Genomic DNA, 27,210 nt, shown 5'->3' with positions numbered 1-27,210 from the left:
AGTGTCTCTGGTTCATAGTTTATTGTTGATTTTGATTTTCACTTTCTTATATTTATTTTCCTGATCCCTTATTTAAGTTTTCTAGATTCCTGCTATGAGTGAGACCATCCTGTATTTTTCTTTTTCTTTCTGGCTTATTTCGCTGAGCATGATCCCTTCCAGCTCCATCCATGTTGCTGCAAATTGCACGTTTTTATCTTTTTTGAATGCTGAGTAATATTCTATGGTGTATATGTACCACATCTTCTTGATCCAGTCATCTATTTTTGGGCATTTGGGCTGTTTCCAAAGCTTCGCTATTGTAAACAATGCTGCTATAAACATAGGGGTGCAAGTGCTCTTTGGAATTGATGTTTCTGTGTCCTTTGGGTAAATACCTAGGAGTGGGATTGCTGGATCATATGGAAGCTCTATCTTTAGTAGGTTGAGGAATCTCCACACAGCTTTCCATAGTGTTTGGACCAGTTTACACTCCCACCAGCAGTGCAGGAGAGTTCCTTTATTTACACATCCTCGCCAACATTTGTTGTTGCTAGTTTTTATAATATGTGCCATCTCACTGGTGTGAGATGGTATCTTATTGTAGTTTTGATTTGCATTTCTCTGATTGCAAGTGATGTTGAACATTTTTTCATATGCCTGGTTACACCCAATTTTTATAGTTTAAAATAAAGATGACAACAGTTCCTAATTTATAAAACATTTTAATGTAGGATTAATTAATTTTTCTAAGGATATTTTAAAGAACAGCTTGGAATGAGATTTCCCAATCAAGGAAACATGCATTTGTTTTCAGTTTATCAACTATCCTTAATAGAGTATTTTTACCAGACTGGGTTGGGGCAATCAAGAATTCTAGGATGGGGCTCTGATTTGTTAGTGGATATTCCAACAAATTTTCAAAAAATGGTTAAGAATACTGGAATAAAAACTAGGCCATGAATAGACACCAATACGATGACAAGAAACATAATCTTAAAACAGGTCCGGAAGATGTATGTGTTAGCTACAGATAAAACAGCCACTCCTATTATTGTTGACAGTGCACTTTGTAACACTGCGTAACCTAGCAAAAACAATGCCTCAATTGCTTTTTGGTTTGCTGAGGGTTTAGAAATGGAAACAAATGCATATGAAATATGTGCACAAAAATCAAAAGAAAACCCTATACAAATCACAAGATTCATCATGGATATGGAATCAAGGTTGACATGCCAGAATCCCATGAAACCTGTTATTCCTACAATCACAGACCCAATAGAAAAAGTGACCCACAAGGAACACAGTGGGTGGGGAATTAACAATAAAGAAACAATGAACATAACTATGGTTGCAACAATGACACTTCCAATAGTGTTTTCTAAGATGGCAGAATATTGATCAAAATAGATAAATGCTAGGTTATACACCATTAGGGGAATCTCACACCTTTTGGCAATACTTCGTAATTGGAATAACATGTTCTTCTTACTGCGCAAAGAAGAAACACCCGTGGTCTGAATGAAGGCCCAGGAAGAAGTAATCTCATGTGATGATGAAATATTAATATCATATGTAAAAATTGGAAACTCACTAAAAAAACAGGAATGTTGTTTATAAAACTATCTCTGTCATTTACAGCTAAGTTGTTGGCTTCCATATACTGTATATATGCTTGTAACCAAAACTGTGTTAGATTTTCAACGACATAATCACTGTTTTCAAAAGCGATCAGACATTTCCCCAATGTTTGCCTTGTGTTTTTATCCCAGTAGTCAACTGTTTCAGTCATGATAACCATCACTATGGGACCATAATCTGAAAAATGCTCTTCATGGATGTTAAAATAGGGTGTGATATAGGAATCACTTGCCAGATGCCAAAGGTCTAAACCTTCCTGCACTTGGAAACAGCCATATATACTGAATGCGATGTACAGAAGGTATAAAACCACTATCACAAATTTGGACTTAGTGTTTGTGAGAAAGGGGCCAAAATAATCTCTAAAGAACAAGTCCATTGAATGGATGCTCGATTCTTCATCAGTTCGAAGAGAACAAAATGGGAGGCAGCAGCACATTATCAGCGAGGAAAAATTTTGGTCCGGATTACCCTCTGACCTTTGCAGCCTGCGCTGACAGGCCGCTTCTCTCTTACCATCTAGGGCCATAGAGGCGCCAAAACAGGTGATGTTATAAAAATAACAGAAGAGCAAGGTTGTTCTCGTGTAAATGCAAAAGTACTGCACGGACTTAAAGGAGGTTGTTACCCCTGTAAAGAAGGCCAGGACATTTGTGAGAGTGGTGATGGTGATGGGCACCACCACGTGGGAGTAGACGTCAGACATTCGCTGTTGTACGCTGTCCATGATGTTGGTCTTCTGCCAGGCAGAAATCATGATAAACATGTCATCAACGCCAACACCTGTAAAAAAAAAATCTTAATGCACATTCATATCCATAAAAGTGTAAATAGCATAATTCAAAAGGTTTCCCCCTTTTTCTCTTTTGAATGAAGCAACATTGTTTTACATCCTTGTTGAGTTTTTGACAGTCTAGGATTTCTCCCCTCAGGTATGGCCACCTTCGCTCTCCCAGCACCAGCGCACCTTTGGTCCTCCACCAGCGTCCTTGTGCTCTCCTCCGGTCCCTCTTACCACCCCCCCTCCTCCCCCTGCTTCCTGGCTGTCTCAGCTCTAGGACAGCTTTCAAGAGTTGCTTTGAAAGTTTGTCTTTGTCTGACCCTTTGTCTAGTTTCCCTATATTCCACATCTAAGTGAAATGATCCTTTGTCCCTTAAGGTCTTATTCTTTGGTCCTTCAGGTTTTATTAATCTCACAGAATCTGTGCTTAGGTAACACTCTCCTTGGTTGTCTCTGAGTCCACAACAGAGCATACTCCTCCCTCTGTAATAAGCTTATGCTTTGCACGGATTCCTATTATTTACGCACAGCGCAGTATACTCCATCTCTCCAATTATGGTACCTCGGTGTTGAGATCAGGAAACCTGGTGGATGCGTGTTAGTTCAAGCAGGATTAGCAATCCGTTTCTGATTCCACTAGATTACTTCAGAGACCATTTTCTCTCATAAGCCATTTCACAGAAATGCATAAACACTTTCAGCCAACATTCTGTTACTGAACCTATCTGACCACCAACAGCATCAATCTATCTTTGCGGTATGACTTGAGAGGCACGGTGTCATTGACAGGCACACTCACACTAGTTTTCCTGCTAGTCTGTTTTTGAAATCCAGATTATGTCATCCGAACTTCCCTAGCTGAATCTAGCAAGATGGCCTCACCTTCTCCAGATACCCACAACTAGATTGCAATAGAGCAAAGCCCAAAACCCCTGAAGGAAAAACAGACCTCCACAGCATATCTGAGGAGCAGCAGGCCCAAGGGAGGGAAAACATGAAGCAAACTCTGTGTAGTGAGATTGGGGCAGCACAACTCGTGGCGGGTGGGCACATGCTATGCAACAACCCCTACATTTGGGCCTCCCTGGTGGCGCAAGGGGTTGAGACACAGCCTGTGAAGCAATCCGCAGACTCTGCAGCACGAGTTCGATGCCCTGGCTGGCCAAGGAGCAACCCACATGGCAATCAGACTTCCCCTGACTCGCCCGCTGCTCCCCTCAGCAGTGTATTTCAGTCAGTCTGCTTGTGTATTTCAGTCAGTGAGAATCCTCTCATGCCCCCTCTCCTCCGGCCTGTACTCCAGCTCTTGTATGCATAAATAAATAAATCTTAAACAAAGGAAACCCCTACAGTTGTGGGTTTGACACACAGCAATACCAGGGACTCCTGAGACCTGGCAATGCACTGAATAAGGGAGTCAGCAAGTTGACAACCAGGAACTGGAAAGCTTTGGGGTGGTAGTTCAGCATGAGCATTACTGGCTTGAGTGGAGTCTCACAGTATAGAACAGCTGGATCCTGACCTCTCAACAGGGAGAGCTGAGTCAGGTCACCTGTGTCTTCCCATAGAAAAGGCTACTACTCGAGACTGGGATATTCAGAGAAATTGCCACCCTAACATGTGGCTAAATCCAAAACAACAAAGGAATCCTGGTAAACTAGAGGTCAGTGCCTGCTAATGACAGGCACTCACACCCCAGGATAAGGCTTTGAGTGTCAAAAGAGAAGAGAACTCCCTGCCTGTGAGTCCATGTCAGCTGCAATCTGAGCCCAGTGCTCAAGCTCACGCTCAAGCATTCAAGAACAGCTTAGCGTGAGCATGAAGCCATGAAGGACATTAAGGCTGAGAAGTGGGCAAAGAAGTGGGGAGCACTTTGCAGTACCACCTCTGGTATCCACAGCACAGTAGGAAGCTTGAATTCCTGGCATTCATTGGGGTGATTCTTTGGTGCCCCACTGCCCTGGCACTCACTGTACCTTCTGCCCCTCATAAGTACCAGTTCTCTTGTTACTTCAACAGGGGAATAGACAACGATTTGAAAGTCTATCCCCACTACAACCCATCAAGATTAAAAATGAGGGGACAGACAAACAGATCACAAATGTTGGAGGGGAAAATGAAAGATGGGAGCCCCATTCAAGCAAAACGGCAACACATGACTGACATAGATTTAGGGCAACAGTTCTAACAAAGCCATGGAACTCCAATAACAGAGGACATGAGCCAACAAGAGAATACAAACAAAGCAATATGAGGTGGCTACAGTTAGAAATCACAGAAGTCTGAAACACTATAACTGAATGAAAAACATTCATTGAGGGCCTCAGTAGCAGGCAAACAGAAGCAATGGAAATAATCGGTGAGCTCAAGAAACACCATATTGGCAAACACACAATATAACAATGCAGGAAAAAAGGAATTTGAAAAAGGATATCATGTTTTCCTTTTGGGAAAACAGAGAGAAATCACATCCATCTCATATGGGTCCTAGAAGTAACAAAAATAAAGGCATAGAAAGTTCACTTAAAAAATAATGCCAAAGGGGCAAAATGGCAGCACAGTAAAGATGCTGGGCTCACCCTCTCCATGTGTTCAAACTAGATTGCAACAGAACAAAGCCAATGACTCCTGAAGGAAAAACAGACAATTACAGTACAAGTTAAGTGCCCATCCAGAGGAGGGAGACCCCAGCCAGCAGTGGAACAGGCCAAGCAGGTAGCCTGCCTAGGCAGTGAGGTGAGCCCCAGTGGGCCTGGCAGAACTGGCAATGCGCTTACAAAGAAACATTTGGATGACCTCAGCAAGCCTCCAGACTGGGTCCTGAAGCAGACCCACCACCCAGGCCCCCAGAGAGTGGTTCAGATCTGTGAGCTCAGCAGTGGCTCATGGAAGCAGGACCATTGACAGCAGGCCTTGGCAGTTCCCAGTGAGCCAGGGCAGGACTGGAAGCAGACCAGCCACAGCAGGCATTGGTGCAGACATCAGTGATCTCTAGTGGGGGGGGGAGGCGGGAGGCAGTCCTGGAAGTAGCCCTTGGCAGACCTCAGGGCCTGGAAGCAAATCCACCAAGGTAGGTCCCCTGCTGAAGTTGACCTATGTCAAAATGCGCAGTAAGGAAACTAGAAAGAGTTCAAGGCAAAGACAGAACGAAGAAGGCAGTCAGGCAGAAAAAAGCAGATAACCTATAAAAGTACCCTCTTCAGGCTTACGTCTGAATTCTCTGAGGAAATTCAACAAGTGAGGAGAGAATGGAATAATGTATTCGAAACACTCCAAGATCAAAACTGCCAGCCAAGAATACATATCCTGCAAGACTTTCGTTCAGATGTGAGGGAGAAAATAAGGACTTCCCAGACAAATGAAAGCAGGAGTTTGCTATCACTAGACTTCCTCCTCAAGAAATATTGAAAAGAGAACTCCTATCTGAATTTTCCATGAGAAAAGTCACAAGAAACTAAATTATAGAACAGAAAACTAAAGACAAAAATACAATAGCTAATACCTTTATATCAATAATCACTTTAAGTGTGAATGGAATGAATTTGCCAAGCAAAAGGCACAGAAAGGATGCTTGGATCTGAAAACAAATTCAACTTCTTGTTGTCTCCAGGAGACCTATGTGAGTTCAGAAGATGAACAGATTCAAAGCAAATAAATGGCTGGGAAAAAAAATCCTACTAGTGAATGGGACCCTCAAAAAGGCAGAGACAGACATACTTCATCAGACAAAGAAAAACCTTGCAGTTAAAAAGGGGAACAAGAGGCAGAATGGTCATTGCATAGTGATTAATGGAGCAACACATCAGGAAAGGATCAATATACCATCAGTATACATGCAGCAAACAAAGGTGCACCCAAATATATAAGACAACTATTTGACAAACCTAAAAACAGACATTGGCCACAACACAATGATGGTAGAAGACTTTGACACCCCACTTACATCAAAGACAGATCAACCAGAGGGAAAATCAACAAGAAAACAATCGCCTTAAGTGAGCAATAGACCGCTTGAGCCCACCAGACATTTATGGAGAACTACACTCCCCAAACGCTGAGCACACTTTCTTCCGAAGGTCACATGGAACATTTTCCAGAGTGGATCACATGTTGGATCATAAAACAAGTGGGAATAAATCCATGAAGTTTGAAATCATTGTCAGGCACCTTTTCCAATTACAATGGTATCAAATAGAAATCAAGCACAAAAGCAAGGTGGGAAAAACCCTGAGTAGGTGGTGACTATAAAGCACCACACTCATGACTATTGGGTTAATGAGGAAATCAAAGAAGAAATTTAAAAAACACCTGGAGACAATGGAAAATGAAGATACAACCTATCAGAACCTCTGGCCAGGAGCAGGAACAGTTCCAAAAGGGAAGTACACGGCAACACAGGCACACATCAAGAAATAAGAAAGAACTCAAATAAATATGCTAACATTACCTGAAAGAATTAGCAAAAAAGCTAGTTGAAGGAAGGAAATAATAAAAATCACAGTGGAAATAAATGACATAGAATTTAAAATGACAGTTTAAAAAAGTCATTGAGGGCCTCCCAGGTGGTGCAAGGGTAAGACACATCCTATGAAGTTATCTGCAGCCACTGGGCCACGGGTTCGATCCTTGACCAGGGAGCTGCGCACATTTTGCAGCAGATATCTCCTGACTTGCCCGCTGTTCCCCTCAGCAGTGTATTTTCGTCAGTCTGCCTGTTCTGTTCCCTGCTCTGTCTCTGGTGAATCCACTCATTCCCTCATACCTCTGACCTGTACTCCCCACCTTGTATGCATAAATAAATAAATGTTAAAAAATGTCTTTTAATTTAAAAAACCAATGAAATGAGTAGCTGGAAATTAGGGAAAAATAAGATAGAAAACTTCTAGCTAGACTCAGTAAGAAAAAACTCTTAGTATAAGGGGGTAGAAGGAACATATCTCCACAGATAAAAGGCATCTATACCACACCCACAGGTAACATACTCAGGGAGAGAATAGGACAAGATTTCAGATACACAACAATGATGTGCACTATCACCACCTATGTTCAACAGAGTATTGGAGGTACTAAAGCTATTAGGCAAGAGAGGGATACAAAAGGAACCCAAACTTGAAACAAAGAAGTCAAACTCTCACTATTTATAGATGACATGATAATACATATAGAAAAACCTAAACACTACATTTTACAAAATATTCGAACAATCAGTGAAGTGAGAGACTGCAAAAGCAACATGCAAAATTCTGTTGAATTCCTATATGCAAATAATGAACTAGAAGAGAAAGCCCTCAGGAAAACAATCTCATTTACAATAACATCGAAAAGTATTAAATACCTAGAAATAAGCCTAACAAAAGAGGTGAATGATCTAAGAAGAGGTGGCACATATACACAATGGAATATTATTCAGCAATCAAAAAAAGATAAACTCATGCCATTTGTAGCAACATGGATGGATCTAGAAGGATTTTTCTCAGTGAAATGAGCCAGAAGGAAAAAGAAAAATATCGGATGGTTTCACTTAAAGCAGGAATATAGGGGAACCAAAAAAGACATCAGCGTAAAAAAATAATAACAGCACAAAACACAACAAAACAAAGACAAAATTATAAATCAGAGACATCCTGCAGGGGAGGAGGAAGGAGAGGGATCAGAGGGAGGGAGGAGCACTGGGGACTGAGGTGATGGTGCACGGGTGCATTGGGGAAGGAAACTCTATGGGGACTACACATGAGGGGATGGGGGGAAGGAAACATTGTTCAAAAATGAACAATGATGTAAAAAATTAAAAAAATAAGAAATAAAAGTAAAAAAAAATAAAGAGGTGAATGATCGATTCAATGAAAATGATAAGGTATTGCTAAAAGTAATAGAAGACAATGCAAGAAAATAGAAAGATATTCCCCACTCATGGATTGGAAGAATTAATATTGTTAACGTGTACACCTTTTCCAAAGTAAGACAGATAGAGATGAAATGTAATTCCTATCAAAGTTCTAGTGGAATTTTTCAAAGAAATAGAGCAAATTTAATTGAAATTTATATAGAGCCAGAAAAAACCCCCAATAGTCAAAGCAATATTGACCAAAAAACGTATTGGAATTAAAACAGACACACAGACCAATGGTATAGAAATGACAGCCGAGAAATAAACCCATAATTTTATGGACAGTTTATGTACAAAACAGGAGTCAAGAGTACACAATGGAAAAACGAAGTTCTCTTCAACAAACGGTACTGCAAAACTGGGTAGCCACAAGTAGAAAAAAGAACTAGACCACTCTCTCCTACCATACACAAAAAATAACTCAAAGTGGATTAAAGGTTTGGATGTAAGATCTGCAGTCATATAATACATAAAAGGAACCAGGCAAAATACGCCATAATATTGGCTTCATGGCTGTCTTTGGGGATTTGACTCCAACTTCAAGAAGACAAAAGCAAAAATAAACAAATGATACTACACAAGCTAAAAGGCTTCTGCCCAGCGAAAGGAAGTCTCATCAAAATGAAATGACACCCTACTGAATGGGAGAATACATTTGCACATCACACACCTGCCAAGTAGCTAATATCTAAGATCTACAAAGGACTCAGACAACTCAACCAAATGAAAACAAGCCAATCGAAAATGCACAGGAGAGATAAATAGACACTTCTCCAAAGACAACACACAGATGGCCAGCAGGCACATGAAGAAAATGTTCAACATCACGTATCATCATGGAAAGGCAAATCAAAAGCAGAGGGATGTACCACCTCACTCCAGTGAGAATGGTCTACATGTGTATCTAACAGAAACCACAGAGGTTGGTTAGGATAAGGAGAAAAAGAACCCTAGTACTTTCTTGGTGGGAATATAAAGGTTTCCTAGGTTTGAATTCACCAATCTCATGTGGATATGGTAGATTGCTTTTAATTATTTTTTCAATTCTCAATCACACTGAAATGAACATACTTACTCTACTTTTTGAAGCATTTTTTCAATTATTAGGACAAATTCCTAGAAGTAGAATGGAGAGGTGAAAGACATGCACCTTGAATCCCCTTGTAAGCCTTTTGATTTGATACAAAAATTGGACTAAGTATGAGCCAATTCATAATCTTCTCCTAGCAGCAGATGACAGTGTTCATTACATACAACCACCCCAAAAGCTTCAGTCTCGCAATTTTTATTATTCTAATAAGAAAACAAGGCATCTAAGTTTTGGTTTAATTTGCATCCCTTGATTGAGAGGTCATATATTTTCCCCCTTACATTTTCAGTGTATTGTATTTTCCCTTTTCAGGGTTGTGTGTGTGTGTGTGTGTGTGTGTGTGTGTGTGTGAGAGAGAGAGAGAGAGAGAGAGAGAGAGAGAGAGAGTGAGAGAGAGAGAGAGAGAGCTGCCTGCTCATGTCATTCTCTTTACTTTTCCATTTGGGGTCCTTATTTTTTCCAGCTCTGAAGACACAATTTAATGTTTGTCTTCATTTCTGACACCTTATTTTGGATCTGTAGTCATCTAAGCACAGTTCTTTTACTTAATCTATCATAAACTCTTTCTGTTATCTACTTTCTCCCAAACACACACATAGTGTAGCCTCACATTTGCTTTACTCACCTAGTATTAGAAATGGTGCATTTGCAACTATTGTCACAAATGGCACCCCCATGTACAGCATGAGGCCAAAGCCACTCACCACTGCCAAGGCAACAGAAATCACTCCAACGACTGCAATAAACATTTTGTTTCGTATACAGCTAAACCTGTAAATAGGGAGGGAAAATGATGAATTTTTAGAAGCAGCTTCCATACTCAAATTCCATCAATTCATGACATTCTTGATTTGGACCTGTTCTGAAATCTCTCCTGCAATCATTCTACACCTATCTCCTGGAGACTTTTAATTCCCATGCACTATCCCAGACCCACTATACCAATTCAAAGAGGGAAAATAAAAGTTGGCATTTTGTGCTTTAACTTAACTATCTTCTTATGCAGCTGGCCAAGCACTAATTCCCTGATGGTGTTTCAGAACCACATACATGTACTGGAGCTCAGCAGATGGTTAATTCCACTCTAGTGTTCAAGGAGTTGTGTGTGAATCGAACACAACACTAAAGGGCAGGCAGCTGTAGTTGAGAAAGTACCCACATCCAATTATCTTTGCACTCATTTCCTGATCCCAACTAGCTATTAATGCCAACCTAAAGGGTTCCTGTACAACAGAGATAGTATGTGGTTAATAAAATGCATGAAAGCATCCTGCTAAAACAGTTTTAAGATTCTCCTTTATTGATGAAGTGGGTTCAGAAAAGTTGCTATAAATTGCAAAAAAAAAATGTTTTGAAATGTACTGTTTTTGCATCAACACAAGACTTTTCTGCACCAGAAATGTGAATATAGAGAGAGCATTTGAAAGCATGTATGCAGTACTTTGCCTCCACAATAACTACATTACATTTTAAAATATTGACAGCCACCTGTGGTTTTATATTTTAATTTTATGTGAAGAGTTTTAAAACAAATGATTGATAAAAGTCTCTCTGGACATCTATAGGAAAAAGAAACTAAGTGTGAAGATTAGGAGAGAAAACTAAGGAAATGGAGCTACCGATTCCAAAACAGAATGTGACGAAAAGACTTTTTCAGACCATATTCACATAGCAAAACTTTCTTTTTATTAAAAGGTTTCTGCACCATTGATGTGTTTCACTTTTTCTCAAACTGCTGTTGCCTTGAGTTAAATTTAGTGTCCCAAATACACACACACACACACACACACACACAAATTTCAGAGAAAAAGTAAATCGCTTGGTTACAATAAATTTGAACATAATGAATGTTTTCCTTTTGCAATATTTCTTGAAAACAATATTTATAAATATTTAAGATAAGAACATAACAAAGATAAACTTCAAATGCAAAAAGATTAGTAAGAGCTACACAGGACATGTTTAGTCTCAATCCCTTTTACAATTTTCTGCCTTTTTATGTAAAATTTTTAGACACTGATGTAGGAAGGTAAATTGTTGGCTACAGTGACTTTACTTTGACTAGTTGTGCTGATGTTCTCTAAGCAACTGTTATTAATTATAAGTGAAGGAAAGATATGAAAATGGACACTGTAGGAGACTGATGAATGCACATGCAGATATTCTAGAACCCTACAAGAAACTTGATAGAAGCATTTTATCAAAATGATCGGAGAATGATCGAACTTTAGATTTCCTATGACCCGGGATCAACAGATCTTCACTCAGTAGGTTTACAATGACGCTGCAGAATCATTGTATCTGAAATTTTCCAAACACGATTCCAATGGTCAGTCAAATTGAGGCATCCCTGGCAGCAAAATGGCCAATTTTCTGAACATTCTAATAACTTGACAGCATCGGGCTGAATGGGAAATGATTACACTTAGAAAACTGTATGTTTGGGGTGGAGGCCACATCTTTCTAAAAGATAATGATGTCTATTAAACACAAGAACAATTAAAGTATATTTGAGAGGAGAAAGATTTTCCAGATTTTCTCAGAAATTGATCTAATAGTTGGCATAATAAGTTTTGTCATTTCTAAAATGCCAAATTTGAAATAGACTACAAACTCAATATACCACTACTTGCCATAGAATGGTGTTCAGTTTGGCCATACTCTCTTGGGAAGGTCTTACTATTGTCCACATGATTTCATTCCAAGCCAAAAAAAAATATGGAATGCTCAAATGTGTTGAATCCCTGAGCTAAACAAACATAAGATAGTCATATTGATAACAGAGAGAGGGAGGGCGAGATGTCAAAAGAATCTACAAAAGCACTAGCAGGAAAATCAGTTACATATATTCAAGTCCAAGGAAGGCAAGTATTAGGACTATACTCAGCACATGTGCTAACAGAAATTTCCTGGTTATTTTCCTCTTTGTGCCTGCTCCAACCCAGGAAGTAGTCTTGCAGTGTGGAAAGGAGGAAGGCATACTAGACAAATCCTATGAGAAACACTGTCTTAAATATGCTCAGAATACTCAAGGAGAACACTGACAAGGAAAGCAATATATGAATGAAATAATAATATACATAGAAAAATTTAAAAGGAACCAAACAGAAATTCTGGAGCTGAAAAGCTAAAAAAACAACCAACAAACGCATATACAATACAAACAAGTGAAACTTAGAGATGCTGACCAGATTTAGCATTGTGCTGGAATTGCTCGCCAGAGCCATTAGTCAAGGGATAGAATAAAAAAAATTCAAGCTGGAAAGGAAGAAATATAAGTATCCTGTTTCAGAGATTACATAATCACAGATATGAAAATCCCAAAGCATCCACAAGAAAACTACTAGTTACAAAAAATTCAACAAAACTACAAGATACAAGAAGAACTTATAAACATCAGTTCTGTTTCTATTTATGTGCAAAGAGCAATTGCAAAGGAAATTAAGAAAGCAATTATATTTAAATAGTATCTAAAAGAAGAAAATACTTAAGAATACATTTGACCAAGGAGGTAAAAGATGTGTACACTGAAAATTATAAAACACTGGTGAAAGAAACTAAAGAAAACCTAATTTAATAGAAAGACAACCTTAGTTAATGTGAAGGATTAATACTGTTAAAATGTCAATCACCCAGCAATCTACTGATTCAACTCAATTTCTATTGAAATTGCAATTTCCTTTTTTCTTTTTCAGAAATGGAGGAGACAACCCTCAAATTCATTTGAAATTGCAAGGAGCCCAGGATATCCAAAACAATCTCGAAAAAGAAGAAAAAGTTGCTGGACTGAGATTTCCAGATTTCAAAACTTACAACAAGTTACTGTAATTAAAACAATGTGGGGACCTCCCCGGTGGCTCAGCGGTTGATCACTGGCTTGCGAAGCTGCCCGCAGCTTATGTAGCGCCAGTTCCATCCCTGGCCGCTGGGTGAGGGTCGCACTTGGCACGCAGAACTCTCGTGCCACCTGCTGCTCCCCTCAGCAGTGTATTTTGTCAGTCTGCCCATTCCGTTCCCCTATCTGGCTCTGGTGAATTCTCTACCCTCCCGCGCTTCTGACTGTACCCAGTGCTGGTATAAATAAAATAAATAAATCTTTAAAAAAAAACAAACAAACAAACAACAAATGCAATGTGGTACTAGCATGCAAATAAACATACAGACTAACAGTATAGAATTGGGAGTCCAGAAATAATCCATAAATATAGCCAGATAATTGACAAGTGTAGTAAGTCTAACAGACTGGAAAAGTGTTTTCAATAAATGGTTCTTGAAAACTGGATCTTCACATACACAAGGATGATGCTGGGACCTTACTAAATACCGTAAACAGAACTGAATTAGACATTGATCAATAATCTAAATAAAACAGTTAAAACCATAAAAATTTGTAGAGGGAAACACAGGGTCAGTGTGCATGACCATGGACTTGTCAATGTACACTTAGATATAATACCAAAAATACAAGTACCAAAAAATTAGATATGTTGGATTTCATAAAAAAATAAAAAAAATGTTAATTGTTACAGGCCATTGTCAAGAAAGTGAAGAGACAGTCTATAAAGAGGGAGAAAATATCAGCAAGTCATATAGCTGAGAAGTGGCTTAATAACTGAAATATGCAAAGTGCTAATGAAAAACTTGAATCAACAACAAAAGGTCAAACAACCCAATTATAAGAAGGGCAAAGGACTTGGATAGACATTTCTCCAAAGAGGATATACAAGAGGCCAATAAACAATTGAAAAGACAATCAACATGATCATATATTTACATAAACGTGAATCATCACCACAATGAGATACCTCTTGACACCAACTAAGAAGACAGGTAAAATCGATAAAAGGGAAAAGGATGAGTTTTGGTTTATAGGGAGAGTGTATAAAAGCTGGAGCCCCTATCTACTGCTGGTGGGATCGAAAATGGTGTGGACTCTGGAAAACAATGTGATGGTTCTTCAAATAGCTGACTATGGAATTCTCATGCAACCCACCAATTCCACCTGTAAATGATTCTCTTAACATGAGCACAGCATGTTCCTTGCAGTGTTATGATTGTCATGAGAAGGAAATATTCCAAGTGCCCACAAAAGACCATGGGTAACCAAATTGTGGAGCACACATACAATGGAGCACAGAGCCATCAAGTGGAATGAAGCTGTCACATGTGCACAAGGACAAACCCTGGAAGCATTATGATAAGTGAAATAAGTCAGTCACAAAAAAATGTATGATTCCATTGACATGAAAATCTAAGAAAAGCAAATACATAGAAAAAATAGAGTCAAGGTTAATCAGGACTGGAGGAGAGAAGGGCAGCAGGAGCCACTGATCACTGGTCACAGAGTTCTTCTTTCGGGTTAGAAAAGATATTTGGAAACAGTCACGACAGTATGCAGCTGTGGGGATGTGATTGATGCCAGTGAACTGTACACTTGAAATGGTTAGAATGGCAAGTGTTACGTTAAAAAAATCTTACAACAAATATTTTTAAATTTAAAAACTAATAAAAGTTCTTTTTTACCTGTAGCATGATACGATTGCAAATAATATGATCAGAAGGTATGCCGTGTAAAACAAAGGGACCACTGACCTAGCAGTCGCCTCAAATTCCAGTTTCCTAGAGAGTGATGTGAAGTAGACCACCTGTCGTAAAAATACAGTCAGGTAAAATAACTTTCAATTCCAATATTTGTGTATGAGTGACAAGATCTATCAAAAAATTATAGCTTACTGATTGAAACATGTTACAGTTCGGTAAAAGATTAAAATAGTGTGAATTATGATTTTAGAATAAAGGTAATAAAAAATGTTCCCCACCAACGCATGGCATGCTTTCTAAGATTTCTTTCAAAAATCCAATGTTTAATATTCCTGAGTATACCAATTCTCAATTTTCCCAAAACTGTGTAATCACTGATAACTGTCAAAATTTTGGCTTTTTATGAATGACGAGTAGGTTGCTGTCTTTTGCTATTTAAATACAAAGCATAATTTCAGCAAGGCCTGGTATCCAAAGCCTTTTCCCAGCAGGTGTCTCTCACCAGGCGTTTGTTCAACATCTAAGGTGCCTGGCAGGATGCTAGAAAATACTTGAGAAATCTGAGCTAATTGTGTTTTTCAAAAACACCAGGGAACTTCAGCTTAAAGGTTTGTTTTTTATTCCAGTGACACCAAGCAAGTTTTTGGGGGCTCCAGAAACAGTGCAGACGTGAAGTGAGAGAATTCTGACTAGAAAACCAAAAGGAACCCTGAAGATCAATGTCTGCCCTGAACACGCCCACCCCTGGAGTATAAAATGAGTGTTTCCCACTAGAATGTGACCCAGTATCTAGGCTGGCGGCTTCCCTTGGTGTCCCTTGAAGAAAGCTGGCTTAAGCTTCAAAGAGAGTGGAGCAGACCCGGTACCATGTCAAGGCCTCCACCAAGTAGCCAGGCGTGGACAAACCATGGACAGTTCTTATCCCTCCCACCTTCTCCTCCCTCTAAACCCAGCCCCAGGCACCTGGATGTTCTTCAAGGCCAGGTGCTTTTCAATGGCATGAATTTGTTCCAGGAACTCGAGCAGCCACTTCTGGCTGCGCACGCTGTCCTCGGGGTCCATGGTCTTCAGCTTCATTCCACTTGATGGCTCAAGTAGTACTGCAGCCACATGGCCTTGTTGTGCAGGAGTAACCGGCTTGTCCCTGAGCCGGGACCTAGGACGGTTCCTCCCAAGAGGCCGGCCAAGTAGAGGGGCGCAGCAGAGGTGTTGTAAATAGGGAAGGTGATGCTTCTCAGGTCCATGTTGTTATTCTTCTGCCAGATGAACAGGAGTGGGTTGGAAGGCATGCAGGTGCTCTGGTACCTGGCACACACCTGAGGGTAGAGAACCTGGGTTCCAACTCCCAGGGGCGCGGTCAGCATCTGCACCTCCTCATCCAGTTGACTAATTTCTTAGAAGGTGACTTATCCAGCAGATTGGCAGTGTTGGAGACCACCAGGATGGAGGCAAAGTTGACCTCCACGCTGGACTGCAACGGGGAGAACAGGTGCGACCCGTTGGTGGAGAAATGTGCCTGCACGTAGCGCCGCTCGGCCTTGGCTGGGCTGCCCAAAGGGGTGTAGTGCTCCTCCAGGTTCTCTTCCGTCTCCCTGGGCAGGTACATCAAACCGGTGCCCAGGACAGCCATCAGCACCAGGGGCGCCAGCAGGAAGAGCCAGGGGTGCCAGCCCACAGCCAGCCCCATCCTCTGGAAGCCCTGGGCGAGGGGCTGCTCCAGGCAGTTAGTGTGGCAGCGGGGCCTCCCAGGGGATGGCTGCTGCCCCTGGGCTTCCGGGATCGGTGATTCCCCTCTCTCAGACGGCGGGCGGGGTGGGTCTGAGGAAGGCCCTGAAGCCCGGCTAACGTCGGGCTCCTGCCCCTCACTGGACACCAGGACCTGCTCTGGCTGCCCCGCGGAGGTGGGGAGCTGCTGGGGCCCAGTTGCTGCCTCAGGATCTGCTCTGCGCTCAGACTCTGGTTCGGGCCAGTCCTCCTGCTCTGGCCTCTGAGCCCCTGAAGCCTCCCCTTGCTTGAACTCCCCTTGGGGTGCAGCCTTGGAGGAATAGACACCCATTTCTGGAAGGACCGACCAATTTTTCAACAGGAGAACGAGAAAGCAGTGACTGGATATTGCGCCCAGTCCCCTCCCCCCAGCGGCTTCGGGGAGGAATCCACAGGGAGGCTGTGCCAAGGGTCACAGCCCCTCGACCTTTGACCTCCGCTGTGCATGCCAGGATGCAGAGGGGGGCTGCGAGGAGGGTACTTTGCTGGAGAGCCAGGTCTTTCAAGCTGGCCTAGTGGAGGGGAAGTGGTTTCCAGCATCTGCGCTCCTGCCCTCAGGATCCCCCTGCCTAGGGGCCTGCATTTGCTACACTGTTATCAGTCGTGGGGTTCCCTCCTGTGGCCTGGCGGGGGTGATGATATATCCGTGGAGATAAGCAGAGGCCCGGACAGAAAGGGAGAAGGACGCCAGAGAAGTCCATAGTGAAGACCTGCCCAGGGCTTTTCATTTCATTTCCTTTATTTATTTTTTTAGATTTCTTTATTTTTATTTGAGAACTGGGGTACAGGCCAGATGCGCGGGAGGGTGAGAGGATTCACCAGAGACAGAGCGGGGAGCAGAACAGACAGATTGACTGAAAAACACTGCTGAGGGGAGCAACAGGCAAGATAAGAGAGGTCTGCCACGCCATGTGGGACCCTCACTGGTGGCCGGGGCCGAGAACAGCTCCACAGTGCAGTGCTCAACCCGCTGCGCCACTGGGGAGGCCCCACTTTTCATTTTAAAAGTGAAGAGAAATCGAAATACTAATAAAATGCTAGTCATGAAAGTTGAAGTAGTTAGATTACAATCACGAAAAGTGGATATTCAGAAGAATAAAAAATATTGCAGATAAAGAGGTGACCACATAGTGACAAATAGTTTGATTTATGGGGCAATCCTAAACTGTGAGGAGTTTGTAGCCTCAAAATATGTTTTTAAAATTCCAGAGCAGAAGAAAATAATGAAAATTACAATGGATGTGCATAAATTAGAGACTTGATAAATAGAGAAAATCAGTGCAATCCAAATGACTAAAATCAGAAATGAAAGATTACCATGGATCATTCTGAAATTTAAAACAATTATAAGAAATTACTCTGAAAAATGACGTGCCAACAAATTGTGCACACTGGATGAAACAGACAAATTCCTTGGAATAGCAACGGTACCAAGGCCGAATGGACAGACCTCTCTCTAGGAAGAGAATGACTCAGTCAAAGAAAAGCCTCTTTGAGCATGCTTTTAACTGGGCTTTGGAAAGGCGGGTGATGTACAGTTCCTATTATAAGGAAAATTGCCTGGCATTTTCCCATGGTTGCAATCACTTTGCATTAATAGCAATTATGTTTTTAATGTAAGTAGAAAAAGCATTTTCCATACAATCTCCAGATTATAAGACTACTCTAAGAGTTTATGGGAATATCTTTTACAATCTCTTAAAGGAGAAATAGATTTTGAATGTTGGTTTTCCATAAAGTCATGGTTGAAGGGAGACCACAAGAGGGCACATGTTTTCTGCTTTGAAAGTTACAGTAAACTAGCAGGAGGGCTACTCTACCATGAAGCAAATCCAGACACAGGGCCTCTCACTGACCATCTCTGTGATATGTCTTTAGCATCATGTCAGCATATTTCCCCCCTCAGAATACAACTACTGAATGTCTACAAGAGTTCACAAATCAGTCGCTGTTAAGTACTAACTTTTATAGAAAAGCAAGTATATGCTTCAGGATTCTATATTATCCTGTCTTCTCCTAGATTATTTTATTAATCTACTTAAATAGATTACTAACATTTGTTTGAGTCTAGAATGTCTGTCAAAAAAGACTGCCGTTATTTAATTTTTCTCCTGCCAATTTTGTTGTATACTATAAGAAGTGTAGTGGCAGGTAGGGCCACTGAGCAGGATGTCTATGATCCAGCAGACGGGTAAAGGAGAGGCTTGGAGCCCTCCGTGGCTTTCTCAGGCTTTCATTGAGCTTTACATGTAGTATGGCAAACAGGTACAGAGCAGGCGGGCATGTTGGGGAACAGGAGTCCCGCAAGCCTCCAAGCCCCCGGCAAGTCTTCACTCTGGGCGTCTCTGGCTTCTTTCTCCAGGTCTTTCTCTCCTGCCTCTTCTGCTGCTGCTTCTCTTGGTGGCTATCCCAATACTCCTCCCATGGCCCACAGAAGTAAAGGAGACAACTGGCAACAATGTAACAACTGCAGGGCCCCATCAGGCAGGGCTATCCCAATAGTGGGAGGGCAGAAAAGCCTGAAAAACCATTTACCTACAGAGGAATTTGGCTTTCTTACAATGCCTAAGAAAAAAAGATCAGGCCGATTGTTCTATGAGTTTCCCTGATATGTTTGATTTGTGAAACTCTTTTGTATTGACTGCAGATCTGGAGATCATACCAAGTATTAGCGGAGACAAGATGGCATACAAATGACATGGCATGGGAGTCGGTTTTTTTCTTAGGTTTCTTCCTTTCGACTGACACAATGCCCTGACCTTTCAACTGAGTATGGGAATACACTTTTCCAGAGAAGGATCCTCCATACTTTAGAAAATACCGTCTGTATGAGAACAGGAAAGGAATTGGGATATTAAAGAACATAGTTTAGAACTTAACATTTTATCTCATCTGTTTCTTAGGCATAAGCAGTCTAGATCCAATCAAGCAGACAAAGCATAACCGAGTGCTCAGTCACCTGCTATCCTTACCTTTATCAGTAGGTAGTTTCATTCTCCTTCTGTTCCCCAGTTGTCCTCAACTGGGGACACTGTACATGTGCACTGCCATATTTTCTTCCCCATTTCCTTCTTTTTAGTCCCACTCTCTCAGGTTAGCTAGAGCTAGTTTGGTGGGGGGAAAGAAGGGATATTGCCCACTGCTGTTTATAACATGTCTTTTTAAATTTGTGTGTTAGTAAGTAATGTGATTATTTGTTTCCTACATTTGACCATGAGCTCTTCAGAGACAAGAACTGTGGCTTATTCATTCCTGCATTTGTTACCCATTGGACACTCAATGTTATTCAAATATGGGTGAGAATACAGCAGTGGCAGCAAAGAAAGGACCTTCCAACTGACTAATATGTAGCTGCTTATTCTCACTACTCAGAAGGCCCTCCTGGCCTTTCTTGTACTCCAGTTTTATTTAATTAAGATGTGGTAGATACATTAACTGAAATGGATTCTGTACTATGTAGATCCTCTAGGATTTTTTCAGGTGCCTTTATGCTAAATGAGATAGGAAGTATCTTGTATCTTCTTATGAGCCTCTTTTCCTTTCTTCGTTCTTCCTTGTTAGGATTTAAAGCAGTAGAGTTGTTCCAATTTGTGTAATAAGCTGCCCCTAGGCATTATGAGCTCCTCATAGTTTTCTTTTTCTGGGTTAAAATCGTAAGAGTTGCACCAGACATTGAGAAGGGGCTCTAAAGCTGAAACATGAATAATTCAGAAAGAAAATGAAGTAAGGATTAATAGTGCCAACAGCAAGAACTGATCATGAATATAACATGTGGGGGAAACATTGGTAAGTTGTGTATCAATATCATGGTAGTGTGGTCAACTCTTAACATCAGTGGCCTCCATTGAATCTTGACTGTCAGTATTTGTGACATTCCGTGGTCCCTTTTCTTAATGACTCTGAGTTTGGCTAACTTGGTCAAATGAGACGTTAGTAAGACTGACACATCAGAGGATTGACAAGTTTTGTGCATTTGGAACTTGTTGGCTCTGAAACAAGAGAAAACAGGGTCCTGCTGAATTGGGATCAGGTTCACAGCACTCATAATAAAACTTTTTAAAGTAGTTACTTTAACCTTGACCTTAAATTCCTTTTTATATAACAAAGTGAATTTCCCATTTTCTGTACTAGAGTGATACCCAGAAAGAAATACCAGAAAACAAACTGGAGATTGCTTAAGGGAAATAAAAATAGAGATTTCATTAATGGAAGTATTAGAAAAGGAGAAAGGAGATATTGAAGGTTGTACTCAGCACACAAAAGTAAAAAAAGCAAACAAGATCTGAAATATTATTGAGATAGGACTTTAAAGGGGGGAAATAATTTAATATTTAACTAGGTCAGGGCCTCCCTGGTGGTGCAGCGGTTGAGCGCTGGGTTGCGAAGCTGCCTGCAGCCTCTGCAGTGCCGGTTATATCCCCCGCTGCTCCCCGGCCACCAGAGGAGGGTCCCACATGGCACGCATACCTCTCCTGCCGCCCGCTGCTCCCCTTAGCAGTGTACTTCAGTCCTTCTGCCTGCTCTGCTTCCCGCTCTGGCTCTGGTGAATTCTCTCACCCTCCCGCGCTTCTGTCTGTACCCAGTGCATGTATAAACAAAACAAACAAACAAACAAATAAATAAATAACATGCCTCTATAAAAAAAAAATATTTAACTAGGTCAGAGAGTGGCTATAATCTGGAAAAAAAAAATATCAGAGAAAATAGTAGTAATGCTCCCAAAGGGGATCCAAGTGCAGAAGGTAAATGAATATTTTACCCACAATAACTGCCTATTTTGTTATAATAAAATATATATAAATATATATAAAACTTTCTTTAAACTCTGTAACTATGGGAATTATTTTCTTTACATAGTTGCACACACACACAAGCATATATATATATTTAAAATATATATTTTTTCTTTTGCCACCTACTCTTAACTTTTTGTTTGGTTTTTAAATAAAATAATAATAAATTAGACTTTATCGTCCTTAATCATGTGAATCGAAAACAGGGGTATGGTGGTTATGGAAAGAAAGCTTTAGGGAAATTAGATTACAAGTAAAAGTATGGGCATGTTCTCCTCTTTTCTACAAAAGTTTCCAAATGGTTACTGATTTGTTTTTTTGTTTTTGTTTTTTTGTTACTGTTGTTCCTTGTCTACGGGTTTAGATCTGGTCCTCTGGTTCTCCTTCTAGTTCTCCTCCTTTCATTATTAGGAAAACAGACAGAAGTCCCGTGTGTGAGTGTTTTCCCCTCAGACTGCACCTTTCATATCTCGTATCTGCTCTGCACTAGAGTTGCACAGATCTTCATGATGAGCAATTTTAAGAAATTTTAGTGAAAGGTAGATATGATTTCAGAAATCAATTCTTTGATTTTTTGTTGGAGAAGTGCTCTTGAAGCATAGAAGAGCTAGTCAGTGGTTACAAAAAAAAAAAATCAATGGATTTTTGTATTTATATTTTAATTTTGTTTTTCCATATGCACACATGTTCCACTCACCCTCCACCATATCACTCAAGTCAATACCCCCTTGGCATTGGCATCTCTATACTCGCTGCCTTCTCACTCCCCCCACCCCGTTTCCTCTGGTAACCATTAAATTGTTTCACTGAGTTTAAGATCTATTCCTGCTGTATTTTGTCTGTGTGTTTTTTGGTAATTCATACTTCTTGTATGAGTGAAACCATCCAATATCTATCTTTCATTTTATGATTTGTTTCACTTAACATTATTACACTGAGGACCATCCATTTTGTCTCCAAAGCCACTATTTCATCTTTTTTAACATCTGTATAGTATTCCATAGATGCTTAAGCCAAGATGGTGGACCATTAGTTTAGACTACTTCATGCATTAGTAAGTACATTTCGAGGGATAAAGTTACATATAGATTCATGTTTTCCCTGAGCTCTAGTGGACCAAGAATTTCTAGAGTTATATGTTCTTCAATAAGAAGCACACAGAATAGAAACCTTAGAAAGGAACCAAGAAGGAAAAAGTGATCAACCTGTGCCTGAAGTGCATGATGCAAGGATCCTAAAAAGGAATTTGGATAAGTTTATCTAAGTTAGTAAGGTGAAGATGGACATGACTTAAACAATGAACGGCTTGATAATTCAGAACTTAATATTTCTGGCCTCAAAAAAAGCACATAAATCTTTGTTTGAAAAAAAAAAAAAAGAAAGAAAAACAACAACATATCTGACCCCCAAATCAAGTTAAAGCAATGGAAGGAGAGAGCTCAGTCCTAAAAAAACATGGCTGGCTTATAGATTTTTTTCCAAGATGTCAGGGTCAAGATAAGATTTGTAAAACTAAGGGAACTTTCTGGAAAGGAGTAGGGGAATGAATTATATGGGATTGACTGGGCGGTAGTTGCCATGGATCTCCAGCATTGAAAATGACATGACATTTCATTGAAGTGAAGTTACTTAGGGTATGAAAAGTCCAAAGGTTGATTAGTGGCCACCTTTTGGGGGAAGAAACATTGCAGATGCATAGGTCCTTCCAGGCATCAAAAGGCCACAATTTCTATTATACAAGATTTTATATAAGGGAGGAATAACTTGTTTCAGAAAAGACAAGTTAAATTTTTTCTGTGAATTAGCTGGGTCTAGTGACTTTAAGAGATGGCCATTTTTAGCATTCAGCTTAATTTCTTCAATAGCAGAGGGTGAATAAGGTTTTTAATTCTTTTCCAGGAAACATGACAATGTGTATTTTTCTAAATATGTGTTTATGCTATTTCTTTTAAAATTATTAACATTTTCATGTGTTTTGAAAGATTTTTTTTAAAAAATCTGTTATTTATTTATACTTTTGATCCTTTTTTCCATTCATAACATTAATTGTGCCTATTCTTTTTTTTTTTCTTTAAACAGGTTTTCAAAGCTCTCTCTATCTACAACTCCTTTAAAAGAACCAAATTTTGATTATATTGTTTAACTCTGTTTTAAAAATCTTTGATCACTCTGTTTCTTTCATTTCTACCTATGCCTTTACTTCCTTTTTCCAGATTTCTTCTTTTTCTGACTTGTTGGGTGGACAGTTTCTTATTTTCCAATAAGTGCATTAAAAACTGTTAACTTTTACTTAAGTGTTGGGCTAGGTACTCTCCAGGTTTTGATGGGAAGTGTTCTAATTATAAATGTTCAAAAATTGAGTAATTTTCTTAACTTTTTTTAATCATGAATTATTAAAAGTGGGATTGTTTCCAAATCCATTGGGTTTACATGGTTCATATATTATGTATATTATCATTATATTGCCAGAGAATGTTCTGTATAATATTGATTCTTTTCTATTTGATGAGGTGTATTTTCTGGATATATGTTTTTTAAAAGATTTATTTATATATACAAGAGCTGGGGTACAGGCTAGAAGCACAGGAGGGTGAGACAATTCACCAGAGACAGAGTGGGGTGCAGAACAGGCAGACCTACAGAAATATACTGCTGAGGGGAGCAGGGGTGGGACAGGGGAGGTCTGCCATGCCAAGTGGCTATATCCATGGTGGGCGGGGAATCAAACTCTCGCAGCAGAGGCTGTGGACAGCTTCATAGCTCTGCACTCAACCCCATGGGCCACTGGGGAGGCCGATATATGGTTATTTGTGTTAATTTTTTTGTATATGAAAATAATTGTTATTGTGTTGAGTGTAAGATTCTTTATTCTTAAGTGCATTGCACATCTGTGTATCTTAATAATTTCATCTGATTATCTGTTTCTGAGCTGGAAAGATGAACCTCCTACCATAAGTCTGAATTTGCCAACTTAACCTTGTAATTCTGTTTGTTTTCTTTATATAAAGCTATTTTGGTTACAATCCTGCTTATAAGTTTGCTTTGTTTACATTCTTGCTACTTTTATATATATCAAATATCTCTTTGCCTCATGAAATATTTTATACTTATAAATATCACTACCTATGAAGAGATAGGAGGAAATGATATTGCTGAAGCAGGTTAACAAACATCACGTGGAGTATCAATATCCAGGACTATTATTGACAAGCCTCCAATTTTTTTTCATTTATATGTTTATGTGAATAGTAAAGTGCGTCAGTTCTCACATTTTTGGTTCTATAATAATGTATTGTCTACTTTTTCGAATCATTGAAAACTCAAAGCTGATTACATGGCTATAGCTATCAATATTTATTCTACTAGAAATAAAAAAAAAAATTAGAGAAATTATAGACAAGTATTAATTCACTTTAAATAATAAGTGCATTACTAGTTAATGTTTATGAAAATAACTATTTTAATATGAAAATTAGTGATAAGTGTAACATTATTTTTTAAAAGTATGCTTTTTTCCAAATCTCTTTAATGTCCGGCTTAATAGAAAAAAAGCTGAATTACCCTATCTGGTTCTACCAGCATTCTGTTTTGCTATCAAGGTTTATGCAGCCTTTGGAAAACTCCTGTTTTGTCTTGTGGTATCACAAAACAACAAGATTGAAAAAAAACCTAAATAACATCTTACATATTTATTAAGAGTTGGATCTTGCAGATCCTCAGATATGATCTCCTAGTATTGGGGGACTACACTTTGAGAATCCCTGCCCCACGACAAGAGAGCTTGACTATACTGAGAATCTCAGAAACACATTTTTGATGCCACAGCCAGGAGCAGACTGGAATAGACCGATTGAGATTTCAAAGATGATTTAATGAGAGGTTGTCTGGTTGATATCACTTTTCAAAGTTGGGAACGGAGTCTAGAATTTTCACTCAGTTCATTCATCATACATTTACTATAATTTTACATTATATGCCAGGAACTAGACACCAGGGCTCTTTCTGTTCTCTTTGGGGAAGATTAGACAGTGAGCAAATAAACTAGTAAAATATATATAAATTTAAAGTAGAATTTATTTATCATGTATATATAAGGATGGCAAATTCTATGCAGAAAAATAATGTGAAGAGGTACAGGGAAGACTGGAAGGCTGTGCACATGAAAAAGGAAGGCCTCCTTAGGAAGGCATTATTTGAGTAAAGACCTGTATGAAGTGAAGGAACCAATTGGATATGTGGCAAAAGTGCTTTCCCAGATTAAAAAAAAATCTTTAATTCCCCCCCTATTTCTTCTGTAATCAAATCTATTGTATGTGACATTAGCTGCAAATGTAAGAAGGAAAGAACTGTTCCGTGTCTGCTAAGTACCAAGCATTTCATAAGCTTTCATTTCCATATGAGGTTTGGGACTTTCATTAAGATTTACAACTTAGTGAAGGAAAGCAAGCACATGTACACGATTCCTGTAGTTGTGTAGTTTTTATGAACAGAAATATCTGGTTTGAAAGTGCACCACCATAAGTTTCTATGCACCAGATCTATACAGAGTCTACAATTCCCTTTCAAGAGGTACAGATGTACGAAGGGAATTCTTCATTAAAGGAGGGTAAATCAGGAAATTCATACCTGGTCACACTTAAATGGTTTAGTTGTTTACAAAGTGTGCTCATAAACGAACTCACTTACTCTTCATAGCAATCCAAGAAGATGGTATTATTTTTTTCATTTTTTTTCAGATTTTTTTTTTAAAGACTTATTTATTTACACAAGCACTGGATATACAGTCAGAAGCGCGGGAGGGTGAGAGAATTCACCAGAGCCAGAGCGGGGAGCAGAGCAGGCAGAAGGACCGAAGCACACTGCTGAGGGGAGGAGCGGGCGGCAGGAGAGGTCTGGGCGCCATGCGCGACCCTCCTCAGGTGGCCGGGGAGCAGTTGGGGATCGAACCAGCACTGCAGAGGCTGAGGGCAGCTTTGCAACCCAGCACTCAACTGCTGTGCCACCGGGGAGGCCCATGGCTGGTATTATTCTAAGACATATGATGGTCTCCATTTCTGAGCTGAGCTAACAGGTTCTGAAGGCTAGATAAATTAGCCGGCCATGTGGTAGAGTTGGGACCTATTTTGCCCATAATTTGCCTTTCCGCACAGCGCTTCCCAACACCGTACAGCTGTTCTTGTTATAGGACAGTGAGAGGGGCAGCCCAAAACCCCACAAACCTGCCTATTCTAAATGGGTTCTGCCATCCGCCACATCAACACAAATCATATGAGACTTTAATGGGAAGGAATGTTAATACAATTAGGAAACAATACAGGAAAGGCAGAGTATAGATTCTAAATGAAGCACCCAGAGTAACCCGTCCCCTTGTGGGTAAAACTCTGTCCAAATGGGATTGGCCCAGAGCAAGGCCCCAAAGCCTGCCACAAGTCTAAAGCATCTTCCAGTGGGGACCCACAGAAAAGGGCCAGAAACAACCAGACAAGCCTGGAAGGAAAAGAACAAAATCAACATCAAGATAAAAGCTGCTATGGTCACCTCGCCATGGGTCTCACCCACATCTGTGTCACCCAGTCCACGACCAAAAGACAAGTGCAATTTCTTCACGTGTCTCTAGGCTCCATGTGCCTCCTCCAGGTCTCCTGGCTCCATCCTGCTTCCTTCCTCAGTCTCTTCTGCAGCTTCTCCTCTCCCTGCTCAGCTCCACCCTCCCTTGGGTGGGGCAGGGAACCTC

The 27,210-nt window shown here is 40.1% G+C and overlaps 1 pseudogene across 1 annotated transcript; it reads right to left on the bottom strand.

Moving 5' to 3' along the window:
- Nucleotides 1-899: 899 nt before the first annotated feature.
- On the bottom strand, nt 900-16,163 carry LOC311188104 (patched domain-containing protein 3-like; annotated as a pseudogene). Its single transcript has 4 exons — nt 16,002-16,163; nt 14,902-15,023; nt 10,004-10,149; nt 900-2,403 (listed from the first exon to the last, which is right to left on the bottom strand). The product of its transcript is annotated as a patched domain-containing protein 3-like (transcript).
- Nucleotides 16,164-27,210: the final 11,047 nt, after the last annotated feature.

The sequence above is a fragment of the Talpa europaea genome, assembly GCF_964194135.1.
Source record: "Talpa europaea genome assembly, contig: HAP1_SCAFFOLD_221, whole genome shotgun sequence".
In the NCBI taxonomy this organism is placed as follows: domain Eukaryota; kingdom Metazoa; phylum Chordata; class Mammalia; order Eulipotyphla; family Talpidae; genus Talpa; species Talpa europaea.
The sequence above is the reverse complement of the archived record's forward strand: the minus strand, read 5'-3'. Positions and strand labels throughout refer to the sequence as shown.